Source organism: Microtus ochrogaster, unplaced genomic scaffold (assembly GCF_000317375.1).
Source record: "Microtus ochrogaster isolate Prairie Vole_2 unplaced genomic scaffold, MicOch1.0 UNK32, whole genome shotgun sequence".
NCBI lineage: Eukaryota > Metazoa > Chordata > Mammalia > Rodentia > Cricetidae > Microtus > Microtus ochrogaster.
The window spans coordinates 1803256-1816886 of record NW_004949130.1 but is presented as its reverse complement, the minus strand read 5'-3'; the positions used below and the strand labels follow the sequence as shown (position 1 = coordinate 1816886).

Sequence of the window (13631 nt, the reverse complement as noted above, 5' to 3'; positions counted from 1 at the left end):
TTTGTCGTGTGATTTGGAACAAAGGAATCTGGCTTTGGGAGGGGAGATAGATCGATGTGCCTTGAAGCAGCTCGGGTATCAGGCTTGGCAGTGAAAGCAGGATAGGGAATGGGATTTGCCTGGAAGGGAGTTACCTGTTAATTACGCTGGGATGGCAGACTCTGAGACAGACCGGTGGATAGGTGAAGGGCAAGCTTCCTCTTCCTCCCATGGTCTCTGAGGAAGCCTCAGTGCTGCATGCTGATGCCTCAGGTGGGGCCCCTAGGGTCCTGGAGACAGTGATGGCAGGGATGCTTGGAGGGTTTGTGTGGACCATGCTGCCTGGGGGCTGGTTCAATGCTGACGTTCTGAATGGGTGTGTTAACTCCTGGTTCTCTGTATACGCAGGGACTTGGGATTCCACGTGGAGACAGGCACTGGCCTTTGTCTCCACTGCCTTTTACATTGTTCCAAAGACAGGGGGAACACCTTAGGGAAGGAGCGAACCTCAGAGCATCACAGAGGAGGGAGACTGACGAGACCTGGGTAGAGGGGAAGAAAGAGAAGGCAGTGAGAGAGAACTGAAGAAGCTCAGACCCTCAGCACGATGGACCATGGGCATGAGGGTAGTGTCCCAGTCGGTCTAGGGATCCTGTCCTGTTTCTAGTCAGGAAACCTGAAAGGAAACACAGATTCCCAGGGGAAGGGAACAAGGATGGCCTCCTTACAATAGTCTCTCTGCTGATAGTTGTGAGGGTGGACGGTGAGAACACAAGGCGAGGCACGCAGTACTAAGGACAGAGTCACACAGTCACAGCCTTGACCCTTCCCTGAGTGGGAACACCCACAGTGGCTCCATGTCTGCTGTTGGCAGAAATGACTTTTCAGCTTACCTCAAGGCACAGGGTCAGGAGTGAGAGGCTAGCTAACACGGCCGTAGGAGCTCATGTTGGCTAAAGCCTCCCCCCACCTATAGCTTTAAGGGTCTTGGCGATGATGTCAGGACCCACGGCCACATCTGCCTGAGGACACTCGACCACAGGTCAGCAGTTAAGGCAGGAAGCTGTAGCATAGCCATGGAGTGGGGTTCCCTGGAAGGGGTGAAAGATTTATGACCATGGAGCAGAGAGGGCTCCAGAGCCAAATATGACCTCATCTGTGAGCAGCCCGATATCTCACTTCATTATTTCTAAGGAAGCCATTGATTAACTGTAAATCAGAGGCCAACATGATTGACAGATTACAACAATGCCAAACAGAATGATGCACACACATAATGGCTAGTGGCTCGCCTAGATGTCTGTCATCAGATGGATGGACATAGGAAGTGCTGTGCATGCCACACCGCAGGGAAGATCAGAATGACGTCATTTGCAGGGGAATGTGTGGCACCAGAGATCCCCACATCAAGTGAAAGAAGCCAGTCTCAGAGAAACAACTATGACATGATTTATCTCATAGGCAGAATCTCCAGTTGGAAGAAAACGTGAAAGCAGAAGGGAGGTTATGGTGGAGGATCATCAGGAGATGGGTAGGGAGCAGAGGGCGTGATGGTAGTAGTAGATATGATCGTGACAGACACACATGGAATGTCACAGGGAAAACCATTATTTTGCACATGAATGCACACTCATAAGGATAGCCAGTGGCTTAACAAAGTAAGAAATACATTATGCAAAATCTACGTCTTCTGATAGTAAAACCCACTCAAAGATGGTAGTTTTCTGTACACAGGAAGCACATACTAAACATTGGAGATTCTGATGCTTCACTATGGTTAGTACATCTCTTGTCACATGGCACAGCCATGGGCCAACATATGCCCTCAGCTTGACCTGGGAATACGGAGTACCTTAGCTTTTGCAAGCCTCCCAGGCATCACCATGGTCCTAGGTAAGGCTGACTTCTACATGTGCTGAGTCAAAGGTGTCTCTATTAAGGCCAAGTTCAGTGAGCACCTGAGGCTTTAAGATGGCAAATCACCAGTGAAATCGTGATCCCTGGGATGGCCTCTCTGAACTGGCTTGGCAGAGCCAAGCACACTTCTGTTTAGAGATCTAAATGACATGGCCTGGTCTCCTATCTAGCCACATAATAAATTGTAGCCCTTGCATTAACTGGTCAGGCTTCAGTGATAACCGAAACGCAGGCTGCTGGTGGGTCCCCTGATCAATACCATTTTCTATTTATAGGATTGGTACAAATGGAAGTTTTATTTAAATGAGACAAAGCCGAAGACTACATAGGCGATCGATCTGATAAGATACAGTAAAAGAGTTTAATTTCAGGTTGATACGCGATGCGCATACACACACACACACAAACACACACACACACAGAGAGAGAGAGAGAGAGAGAGAGAGAGAGAGAGAGAGAGAGAGAGAGAGAGAGAGAGACTTACTTGTGGAAGCATTCGTGCTCAGCCTTTTCTCTTTCCCTGAGATATGGGCATGTTGCAGGCAAAGCAATGTCCTGGAAACACTTACAAGAACCAAGCTGTGACAATGTGCTGGGGAGCAGAGTTAAATAAGAGTCAGACAGCAGGCAGAAGAAATAAGGAAGTGCATCAGATACAACGAGAAGGCGGTCTTCTCTTTAACTGGTCTCAGGCCTTAGTCCCTCTGCTGTTGTTGTTTAGCCATGTGATGCTAGAGAGGGTGCTGTCTGCCTGACATTCTGTTTTTCCTTCTAGAAATGAGTCCACCTAATTCTGACTCTTTGTGCTTCTCCAAGGAGATGCGCTGGAAGAGAAAAGGCACAAATGGAGGCTAAACTTTGTAAACCTAATCTCATCCTAGTACCCAGGCAAGCACAGAGACAAGGTTTAACCATTAAACATGTATAGCCATTCAACCTGGAGCCAGAGGACAGGAGCTGTGAGGTGATAACTCCAAGGGTTCCCCCAAAAGATTTGAACCCTTGATCTCTAGCTCTCTTGGGAGGTTAGAACCTTTGGAAGTAGAGACTACCTGGGGGAAGAGGACCACTAGGGGCAGGGTTTGAAAGCTGTCTCTTGGTTCTGTGTCTAGTCTGGATTTCTGATTCCCTGTCTATTAAGATGTCAAGGAAGCAGCAGCTTCCTGACAACATGGATGGGGTTGCTCCAAGCTCTGAGCCTTTCTCACTATGATGGTCTGTAAAGTCAACCTATGATGGACTGTACCCATTAAACTGTGATCCAAAGGAAGCCATTGGTCCTTGAAGCTGTCACATCAATGGGGACTGTAACTAACCCCCAAATGTGTGGCTTCTCTGAAGGCTGTCATCCACCTATAGATAAGGCAGGTGGTAGGCTCACATTCCTGCCCATCATCTTCTGCTTATTCTCCGAGGACGGTGATAGCAATTCCTGTTTGCGGAGTAGCCAGGGATGTGCAAGGAACCTACACTTGGGGAGTGCTTGGCCGTAGGTTGGCAAAAGAGATGAGCTCTCAGCCCCGGGGATTTGGCTGCTCTCCATGGAAGTGTGTAATTAGGGGTTCCCGAGCCAAGAAGAAGGGTGAAGCTGTCAGGCTGCCAGTGTCAAGTCCCAGACAGCACCAGTGTCAGCCTGGCATTGGCTTCTATTACCATATCAGCAGGGACAATGGCACTAGCCAGGCGAGAAGGAAAAGACTGAGCCCTCTTTCCCAGGTAGAGTGCAACGTTACACTGTCCCCAGGACAGAAGGAGAGATGCTGCTTTTGGCTACCACTGCATCCTCCATGTCGTTCTCTAGAGTCCCCTACTGTTGTTCAGGTGGATGCTCACTCCACAGTCTCTGGGGAGTCTGACTTATCATTGCCATCTCAGCACCTCCACCTTAGGGCTTCATTTTTATTCTACGGTGTCATGACAACGTGGGGTGGTTCCCAGTCCTGACCAGACAGACACTTGAGCAGCATAAGCCTTTTCCTTTCTGGTGTTGTAATAGGAGTGGCGGGGCTGCGTCCCCTGCACCCGGCTGCCTACACTGCTAGCTTATGCCCCGAAATAATTACACGGAAACTTTATTGTTTTGAACACTGCCTGGCCCATTAGTTCCAGCCTCTTATTGGCTAGCTCTTACATATTGATCTAACCCATTTCTAATATTCTGTGTAGCACCACAAGCTGGCTTACCAGGAAAGATCTTAACCTGCGTCTGTCTGGAGTGTGAGAATCACGGCAACTCCTGACTCGGCTTCTTTCTCCCAGCATTCTGTTCTGTTTACTCCACCCACCTAAGGGTTGGCCTATCAAATGGGCCAAGACAGTTTCTTTAGTAATTAACCAATGAAAGTAACAGATTAGAAAGAAATCACTCCCACATCATTCTGGCAGGGTCTTGAGATTTTAGCTTTAAAAGTTTGTGTGTACATTCATATATGTGCAGTGGTGTGTGCGTGTGTGCGTGTGTGTGTGTGTGTCTGTGTCTGTGTCTGTGTAGAGGACACAGAACGACCTCGGGTGTCACTCCTCAGGTGCCATCCATCTGTTAGGCTGGGCTGGCTGGCCAGGAAGTCACCTGTCTCTACCTCCCAGCCCAGGAGTGCAAGTGTGTGCCACTGTGACTAACTTTTTTTTTTAACATGGATTCTGGGGAATCCAACTCAGGATCCTCGTGGCCTCAGGACATTTAATTAAACAACTAAGTTATCTCTCCAGGTCTTTATGTCTGCTGGTTTGATTGCACGCTTATTTGTTTTTGAGGTAGATCTCACTGTGTGGCTCCGGCTAGTCTAGAACTCACAGACCTCCTTGCCATGGGCTCTTGAGAGCTGGTATTGCAGGCATGGGTCATGATGTCCAGTCAGGATCCAAGGTAGGGACAGTCAAGATATCTGTTTCTCTTTTCAGGGGGAGTTCACCTGCTACAATCTAGGAAAATGAAGTTTATCTTTTTAATAGCATTGAGAGACTTCGTCTTGCATATTAGAAGTTCACCAGGTATTAGGTAATTTAGATCGTAAATTCTCTTCAAAGTAACCCGTCATAGTCTCTATATTTATTTATTTTTTCTCTGAGAGGATGGGAGGCATAAAAGCAGGCTTTGTAGTTTTATATCTGTCAGCTTGTCACATAAATATCTCAGTAACTACTGATCGTATCATCATAAAACTTCCATTTATATTGTTAGACATGTCACCTTAGCCCATGGCATAAAACACTCAACCTCATGCAAGCTGCAGCCTCAGTCAGATCCAAGGCCACTGGCTCTCATCTCGATGTCTTTCTGCCAGGCAAGGAGAGAGGTGGACTAGACTCGAAATGAGACCCATCACAGACTAGACTCCAACAAAGCAATGCAGCAGCCCAGAGGTCTTCTTCCCCATGCCAAAGGACACCTCTGCCATGTGACCTGGCAAAGTCCTTTAGAGAGGTGGATGCCTAATGGCCTTCTCAGAAGGAACCCTTGGGAGAGAGCCTGCCCAATACAGCCCAGGTCCCTTATGATCACAGGAGCCGATCAGGATGGAAACCTACCTGCGGGCTGACTCTGATTTAAAAGGGAGATGTGGAGAATTGGACTCACATAGACACACGTGTTCTTTAAGAGCTCACAGTGTGTTGGTGCAGCAGGGTTCAGGGGACACAAAGACAAACCCTCCCCTCCAGCCAGCCTGGGCTATGAAAGGGACAGATCCTTGAGGGAACAGCTGAAGTTCCTCATTGGGAATAGCAATAGGCATGTGCGTGAGAGAACATGGCTGAGGAACAGTGGAGGGGCTTGGCAGAGAACTTTTGTATAGGGTCAGTGAGAGGAGTTGCTAACATCCTGAGAATGAAAGAAACACTTGTCTTGGGGTTTCAAGACAGGACTGGGTATGCATATTATTGGATGTAACTATTTCTATCCTTACTTACTGGGGTTTGCTTTGTGTTTGTTTGCGACAAGGTCTCACTATATAGTCCCATCTGGCCTTAAACTAGCTATCCTCCTCCCTCGGTCTCCTAAGTACTTGAACTACAGATGTGCATGATCACATCTGTCCTTCGCTTATTATTTAATGGGCACAAACCATGTATACAGGAGTACAATAAGAAGTGAGGGTCATACAAGTCCTTAGTTCCCAGAGCTGATGGTCCAATGGCTTGGGATATAACAAAACAATCCCACAAATAAGTTGAGAGCATCTTGGAGGGGGTAAGTGAAGGCTTGGGGTGATATTTATCTATCAGTGCAGCCCAAGCCCCCAGGACTACTAATATCATCACTGGATAAGCCTCTCCCCTCATTTGGCACAGGGGTGTGTATGCTAATGCCAGCCCACCACGCCCCTGTGCTGTGGAAGCATACAGAGCCCAGAGGCCTGGGATTGAGTGAGCATTCTGGGCATAGAGCTGAAAATGCTGCTTCTCCCTCATTTCCTTGGGGACAGATCCCCAAACTACCACGCTTGGGAGCGCCATTTCACTTGGAACAGTAACCGCATATCCATTGTGACACATTAGCACAAGGGTAAACAGGGCTTTTGGTCACCAAGAACCCTGAAGATGGCACTGACCCGTGAGAAATGGTAAGACAGGGTCAGTGGACAGGGGTCAGGATAAAAACATCAGCCGAAAGCCATGTCTTGCTGGGGGAAGATCTCGGCTGTGAGGAAGTGGGTAAGGGCTTGAATGACTAAGTTACATTATTCCTATGAAATCTCTTATGTTTTAGAACATCTCTTCTTACTGGGGAGATAGCTCAGTGAGTTAAGTGCTTGCGGCGTATATTTGAGGACCTGGGCTCACATTCTTAGAGCTCATTTAAGAGCCAGATGTAGCAACACACATCTGTAATCCCAAATCTGTTGAGGCCGAGACCGCAGAATTCCTGGGGCTTGTTGACCAGCCTAGCTGAAATGCTGAACTTTAGGTTCAGTGAGAGACCCTGTCTACCTGAACTCAGATGGAGAGTGTTTAGTCAGCCTCTGCCTGTCAGCATGATGCAGACTCAGAGTCATCTGAGGGAGTCTCAATTGGGGGATTGCCAAGATCAGATTGGCCTGTGGACATATCTGTGTGAGATTATGGGACTATCTTGTTTTTTGATCCACGTTCAGGGGCCCAGCCTACTGTGGGCAGCACCAACCCTATGCAGGCAGTCTTGGCCTATATATGAAAGCTAACTAGGCATGAGCCAAAAGGAGCTAGAGAGTGAGCCAGTCAGTTGCCTTTCTCCATGGTTTCTGCTTCCATCCCTGCCTTGAGTCTCACTCTGAGTTTCCTTGGTGACTATGTCATGGTATGGTGAATCAAACAGACCCTTTCCTCCCCATCTGCTTCAAGTCAGAGTATTTCACCATAGCCGCTGAAAGAAAGCTAACACAGAAAGCAATAGAAAGAGGCATCTGACGTCAACCTCTGGCTTCTAGACACAGACATACATACACAGGTAAACATATACACATAAGCATACACGAATCAGAACAACTTTTAAAACTTTGACTTCTATGGCTCTTCTTTTGTTTTTTGTTTGGTTGGTTCTTTTTGTTTGTTTGTTTGTTTGTTTGTTTTTGGTTGGTTCTTTTAAGACAAGGTTTCTCTGTAGCTTTGGAGCCTGTCCTAGAACTAGCTCTTGTAGACCAGGCTGGCCTTGAACTCACAGAGAGCCACCTACCTTTGCCTCCCGAGTGCTGGCATCAAATGAGTGTTCCACCACCATCCAGCTTCTGTGGCTCTTTAATTAAGGTAAATACTCTTTTCTTTTCACCCTAACCTAGAAAAACAGCAACTGTTATTATGTGGTTGATTTTGTTTTGTTTTTCAGTGCCTCAGAGCAAACCCAGGGCCTTGGTCTGCCATTGAGCTGTACCCTAACACAGTCAGTGCACTAGGCCAAGCCTTTGCAGCCTGTCAGGATGGATTCACAGTGTCCCCCATCCTTTAGAACTTCTCTGCAGCCAGCTAGGTACCACTTACAGATAAGACATAAATATGGGGACACATCATTAGGCTCCAACCTTCACCTCTGGACACATCTCCAGGATGTGCATTGGGGACATTTTCATCTACAGCATTCAACTTTTGACCCCTATCTTCTCTGGCTACAGCAAGCTTCAGGGTGGACACATGTGCACAGGAGATATGTAAGCAACAGACATGCAAGGAAAGGAAGGGTGGGTCTGCGTTTTGGGGTACAAAGAGCTTTAGACAGACAGTTCTCTTCCTCTCAACAGAAGCCAGCATTCTTTTGTTTGCTGAGCCCAGAACACCCGCCTTTTCCTACCGCCAATTGCCTTTTCCACAAAGAGGCAGCCTCCCTTTCGTTGTGCTAAGAGGTATTCCTCTGCTTGCTCCCCCCCACCTCCACGTCACTCTCTTCCCTGCTCCAACACAGCATCTTCCTCCCCTCATGGTACCTCCTAGATTCTGCGAGACCCACAATCGTTTGTGTTCAGACCCCTGGCTTGCCCCAGTGTTGGCTTGTTTGCACTTTAACAGACTTTAAACATGACCTAGGTGATCCTATGTGAACATGAGGAACACAAACTTGTGGATGGGATTGATCTGGGGAAATCAGAACTTCAAAGCAAGAACATAATTAATTTTAAACATTTTGGGCCATGGGGGCAATGCAGACACCCATAATTCACCAGGGACCCCAAGGACCAACTGATGGCAGTGGAGTATGGAAGACTCAGTGTAAGCTGTAGTTCCTAAACACACTCTCATCCCACACAAAGTAAGAGAAATAGGAAAGGAAAATCAAGAACAAAAAATAAGACCCAGGCCTCGTAATGTAGGCCTGCCACCCTGGCCTTTCAAAAGGCTGATGGGATAGGGTGATGAGATCGAGTCCTTTATGTGCTGCAGAGTAAGTTCAAGAGCAGCCTGGACTACACAGTGAGACCCTGTACTGTAGGGAAAAGTAAAACAAGGACTGACAATACAGTCCAGAAGCAGAGCCCTTGCCTGGAGTGTGAGGGGTTGGGGTGTGTCTCAGTGGTAGAGCCCCTGCCTAGAATCCCCCAGTGAGGGGCTGGGGTGTGTCTCAGTGGTGGAGCCCCTGCCTAGAATCCCCCAGTGAGGGATTGGGGTGTGGCTCAGTGGCAGAGCCCCTGCCTAGAATCCCCCAGTGAGGGGCTGGGGTGTGGCTCAGTGGTAGAGATCTTGTTAGCATGTATGATCCTTGAATTACATCTCCAGCCCTGGAAAAGAAAAGAAGATGTGAAACTTGGTGAGTTAAAGGAATGGGAGGTTAGGAAGATCTCTTAAGCCACCAGAAGTTTCCAAGGGCCTCTAGACCCACAGCCTGCCCTCTAGCAGAGCCTCTGTTGCTTGCTTTGGTTTCTTATTGGCCCGAGTGGCTTAAACCCTGGATGTCTTCGACAGAAGACTCTCAGTGGTAGCTGCACACTGCTCAGTGGAGCCTGTGCTTCATTTGCGCCTGGACCTGGCTGTTCTTGGCACAGCTTTCCAGTTCTCAAGCCCCGCCTGTGTTTAACACCCAAGAAATTTAAGTCTCTCCACTAAATGCAGGTCTACAAAGAAGAGAGCTCAATGTCCCTTCTGAAAGGTGGTCCCAGTGAAGCCGAAAGCTTGTTTTGGACTTTGCAGGTTGAAGGGAATGGAGGCCACGTTGAGAATGGAGACAGTACAAACGGAAAGCTCCATCCTTTTCCACTGACCCAATCTGAGAAGTGGAAGATGATCAGCAGAGCAGCTGGGCACGCAGACGCAGACCACAGCATTGGCATGTATCGCTAGGAGAGTTATTCACAACTTCCAGCAGAGTAGCCAGGCACGGCTTTGCATCCAAAGCGGCCGTAATTGCCATGAAGAAATGCCACCACGCACTTTCCTACCTGTGTGAGGCCACAGAGACACTAGATGCTGCCCCTAGGCCGTGGTAAAGAGGAGGGGAAGTTGACCAGGGGAAGCCTCTGATATCATCAGTTCTACTGCCCTGGAGGACTGTGCAGGGACATGGGACACAGGTGTTCAGAGCCCCTTAACTGTATACGCTTATCTGGGTTCTTCCACTTACCAGTGGACAAAAATGAGGAAATGCAAACTACTAAGATATTTTTTTTTAATTTAAATATTGTCAATGGGTGGTTCCTGAGCATGGGGTTTGATAAGCACACATGCATGTGTATGCACACACATGCATGGCCACACAGGTACGTGCAAGCATCCATGCACACAAGCCACATGCACGCACATGCACATCTCCATGGAACTCCCATTCCGGTTGAGATGCAGGGCATGTCCTCGTCCTCCAGAACCCCAACATGACCCTTTCCTGAAAATGTCCTCCAATGCCACAGGAATCCACATGGCATCTCCTGCCCACCACAGCGCTGGAGCCTTGTGTGCACGCATGCTGCAGCGTGTCCTCCCTCCAGACTGTTTCAGCCAGTTCGGTCTATTGTTTTCATTGGCCATACTGAACGCATCAGCAATTTATTCTTCTTTTACTGCTGACTAATAGACTGTTACATAGTCTAAACCCTTGCATGTTTGTCTACCTATGTTTTGATGGGCAGGGATATTGGACAGGAAAACCCAGTTGTGATCAGAATGAAACAAGTCTTTCCTTAGACATCCTTGAATGCCGGCTGTGAGTCAGGCGTGGTTCTGGGTAGGGCGAAGGACGCTGTGAAGGAAACCATAGCAGGACTGATCTGTGGGAAATGCAGGTTGCAGACACCCAGCCAAGGCCATTTTAGACTGTGTTAAGCACACAAAGGCAGCACTCTTAAGAAAACAAACCAAACATATCTTTTTGTTGTTGTTGTTGTTTTAAACAGAACCTTTGGTCTCTTCTATCTTCTTTGTCTTTTTATTTGATGTGATGATTGATTTTGGAGACACTCTCAATATGTAACTCAGGTTAACCTCAAACGCAGCAATTCTCCTGCCTCAGTCACCTGTGTGTCAGGTCTATGATTGTGTGCCACTATGCCTGCTAGAGTCTGCTTATATAAAGTTTGCTAAAATTCTTATGAGTATCATGAATATGAGAAAAAACTATTAATATTTGCATAGTTTTATGACTTTGTTCCTTAAAGAAAATATTCCCTAACCCTGATTCTGGGTGAGGCACGCAGTGCAGACCTTGTAATGGGCCCTTCTCCTCTTTGTTTGATTAAGTCTGTTTCCTACCATCATATCCTCTCTTGCCTTTACAGACATATTTGTGGTCACTCAACAGAGATTTTTTTCAAATATCAATAGAACTGAGAAACAGGTTCTGTGAGATCTGAATTATTCCTTCTAAAATTGATGTCACCTTCTTTGTATTCAGGCTCACCCACAAATATTCTAAAAGAAAGCAAGCCCCCCCCTCTTTAAACATGGACATTATCTCTCTTGAGTCCCCACTTCTGTACTGCTGAGGGAGAAAGAGGAAAGAGACATGGGGAGGTGCTTTTGTATTCTGTAATAAAATAGTTCACGACACAATTAAAATGATGGAGCGGAAGGGTAACGTGATAGGCTGAATTTAAATAACCGAAGCTGATTCAGGAGGCCATCAGAATTAAATGCTTGACGGAATGGGCATAACAAATCCAAGATGGCCTCTCCACATTTCGGCTGTGAGACAGAGTCAACCATTGATATTTTCCAGGCAAATTTGTTGATAGATAAAACATTTTTATAGACTTTCCATTATTCCTTGTAGCCATCAGCTTTTAATTTTCTCTTTCTAGTTAATATACTTGTGTATAATTTAAACAGAAAAGTACTCTGTTTCATCATAAAAGATTTGCCTGTGACTGGGGCTGTGTAAATCGAGCGGACAGAGCGATATCCTTGAACCTTGTTTTTTGAGGCATTTGTTGACAACAACAGAAAGAAGATCACAGACGCCGCCAATAAGCGTGGACATCAATTATTTTTTAATTGTATAGGAGTACAGTACACTAATTAAAACTAGTATATCTTGCAATGCCAAAGGCAAAATTAATTATTAATTTTTATTAATATTCAGAAGTAGCACAGGGAATGCATTAATAAAGATTTGCTGGTTGTGACTGAGATCTTGTTTAGCTTTATATTTTAGAAAAAAAAGACCAAGACGGGTGGTTTGCTGACTTGATGTGAATAGCAACACTTGCATGCAAGGGATGATCTTCACTGAAATGTGCTTTTCAGAACAGACACTGAGTGATGGAGGTGGGATGCAGCGTCGTGAGGACATTCCACGTAAACCCCCAAGGCTTGTCCATGATGCTTTGCCTTGACAACTCAACACGCACCTGTAAAATTGTTATTGTTGCCTTAGATGCATGTGGGTTATTAAATTGGATATTTTACTTAAGCCATCTTGAGTTGACATTTAATAATTCATTTAGGAGCTATGCATATAATATTATCCACTGCACCAAATTCAAGATGATTGCAATTAGCTTTGTGCACTAAAAAGATTTTGATAAGGCTTCCCCCTCCTTTCCCCACTATCCTTCCTCCTTCTTTTCCTCTGTCCTTCTCTCCGTCTCAGGCTGTCTGTCTGTCTGTCTGTCTGTCTCTATCTCTATCTCACAATCTGAAGAAATACCCATGGCTCTCTTATCCTAGCTGACAAAGATAGGCTCTCTTTTGTGGCTTTTCAGCCGAGTTCCTTAAACCTAGTTGAGCCCAGTCTTCAAATCATGGAGTGTCCAGATGGACATAAATTCTACATGCCTTGTGTCTAGTGTGTGTAGTTACTGAACTGGCTCAATACTGTGCATGTCAACTCCTTTCAGAAGGACCTTTGCCTTCGTCACTTCTATCTGTCTAAATAGTCCATGAAACCCCAGTTCTGGGCACCGCCTTGATATAAAGACTGCACAGAAGGGCAGGCTGCTCAGCCTCAAGCATTGATGTCTCCCTCAAACTTGGCCATCCATCGCAGTGGGTTGAGCCATCAGATCCACGTGCTCGCTTGCCTCCCGAGTGGGGGAACTCTCTGCATCACCCGATCCTGTATGTTCTCAAATCATCAAGGGTGCAAAGGAAAGGGGCAGAGTGTTCACAGCTACAATGAAGCTACATGCGTTTGTAGGCAAAACTGTACGGCACGGCATATGCACAGTTCAGCCTTCCCTTCACACCTCAGAATACAACAGGACTCCCCGTCAAGCACAAGCTGTCACTGCTCCCTGGGGAAGGCAGCTCTCTGAAGAATACTCCTTCCACCTGATGGTCCACCTTCCGGATTGTTGCTGGTGAGAGACGGCATCAAGCCATTCTGGGAAGGCACGTGCTCCCTGGGATGTCTCAGATGTGTGCCATCAGATCAGGAAATGTTCTTTGGAAAGACTGAAGGAGTGGGTAGGTGCGCCTTGTGGCTGGCAAGTTCTGGCTGGACTCTGGTGCCTAGGGTAAATGTTCAGGACCAGCATGGGCTGTGAGCGAGTGACTGCCCGGACTGTTGGTTCATCCCATCCAGTCAGAAAGAAGTTTGTTTCAGAACACCACGCTCTGTGAAGCTGCCTCTGGGTGATGTCACAGATTGGCAAATGACCCCAGGCCCCTATTCCTAGGCCATTGAGTACACAATGGTACATATCATGAGAAATTATTGTCTTGCTTTTTTAAGTTTTTTATACCTGAAAAAAATCACATGTGTGGCTATTAGAGTATCTGCCCACTGTAACTGAAACATTGTTAGTCAGAAGCAAAAGCTAATTCTTTCACTCATTCAAACCACAAATACGCCAGGTGGTGGTAGCATATGCCTTTAATCCCAGCACTTGGAAGGCAAAGGCAGG

At 46.8% G+C, this 13631-nt stretch overlaps 1 pseudogene; it reads left to right on the top strand.

Moving 5' to 3' along the window:
• Nucleotides 1-9636, top strand: part of LOC101979455 — a 25431-nt pseudogene extending 15795 nt beyond the window's left edge.
• Nucleotides 9637-13631: the final 3995 nt, after the last annotated feature.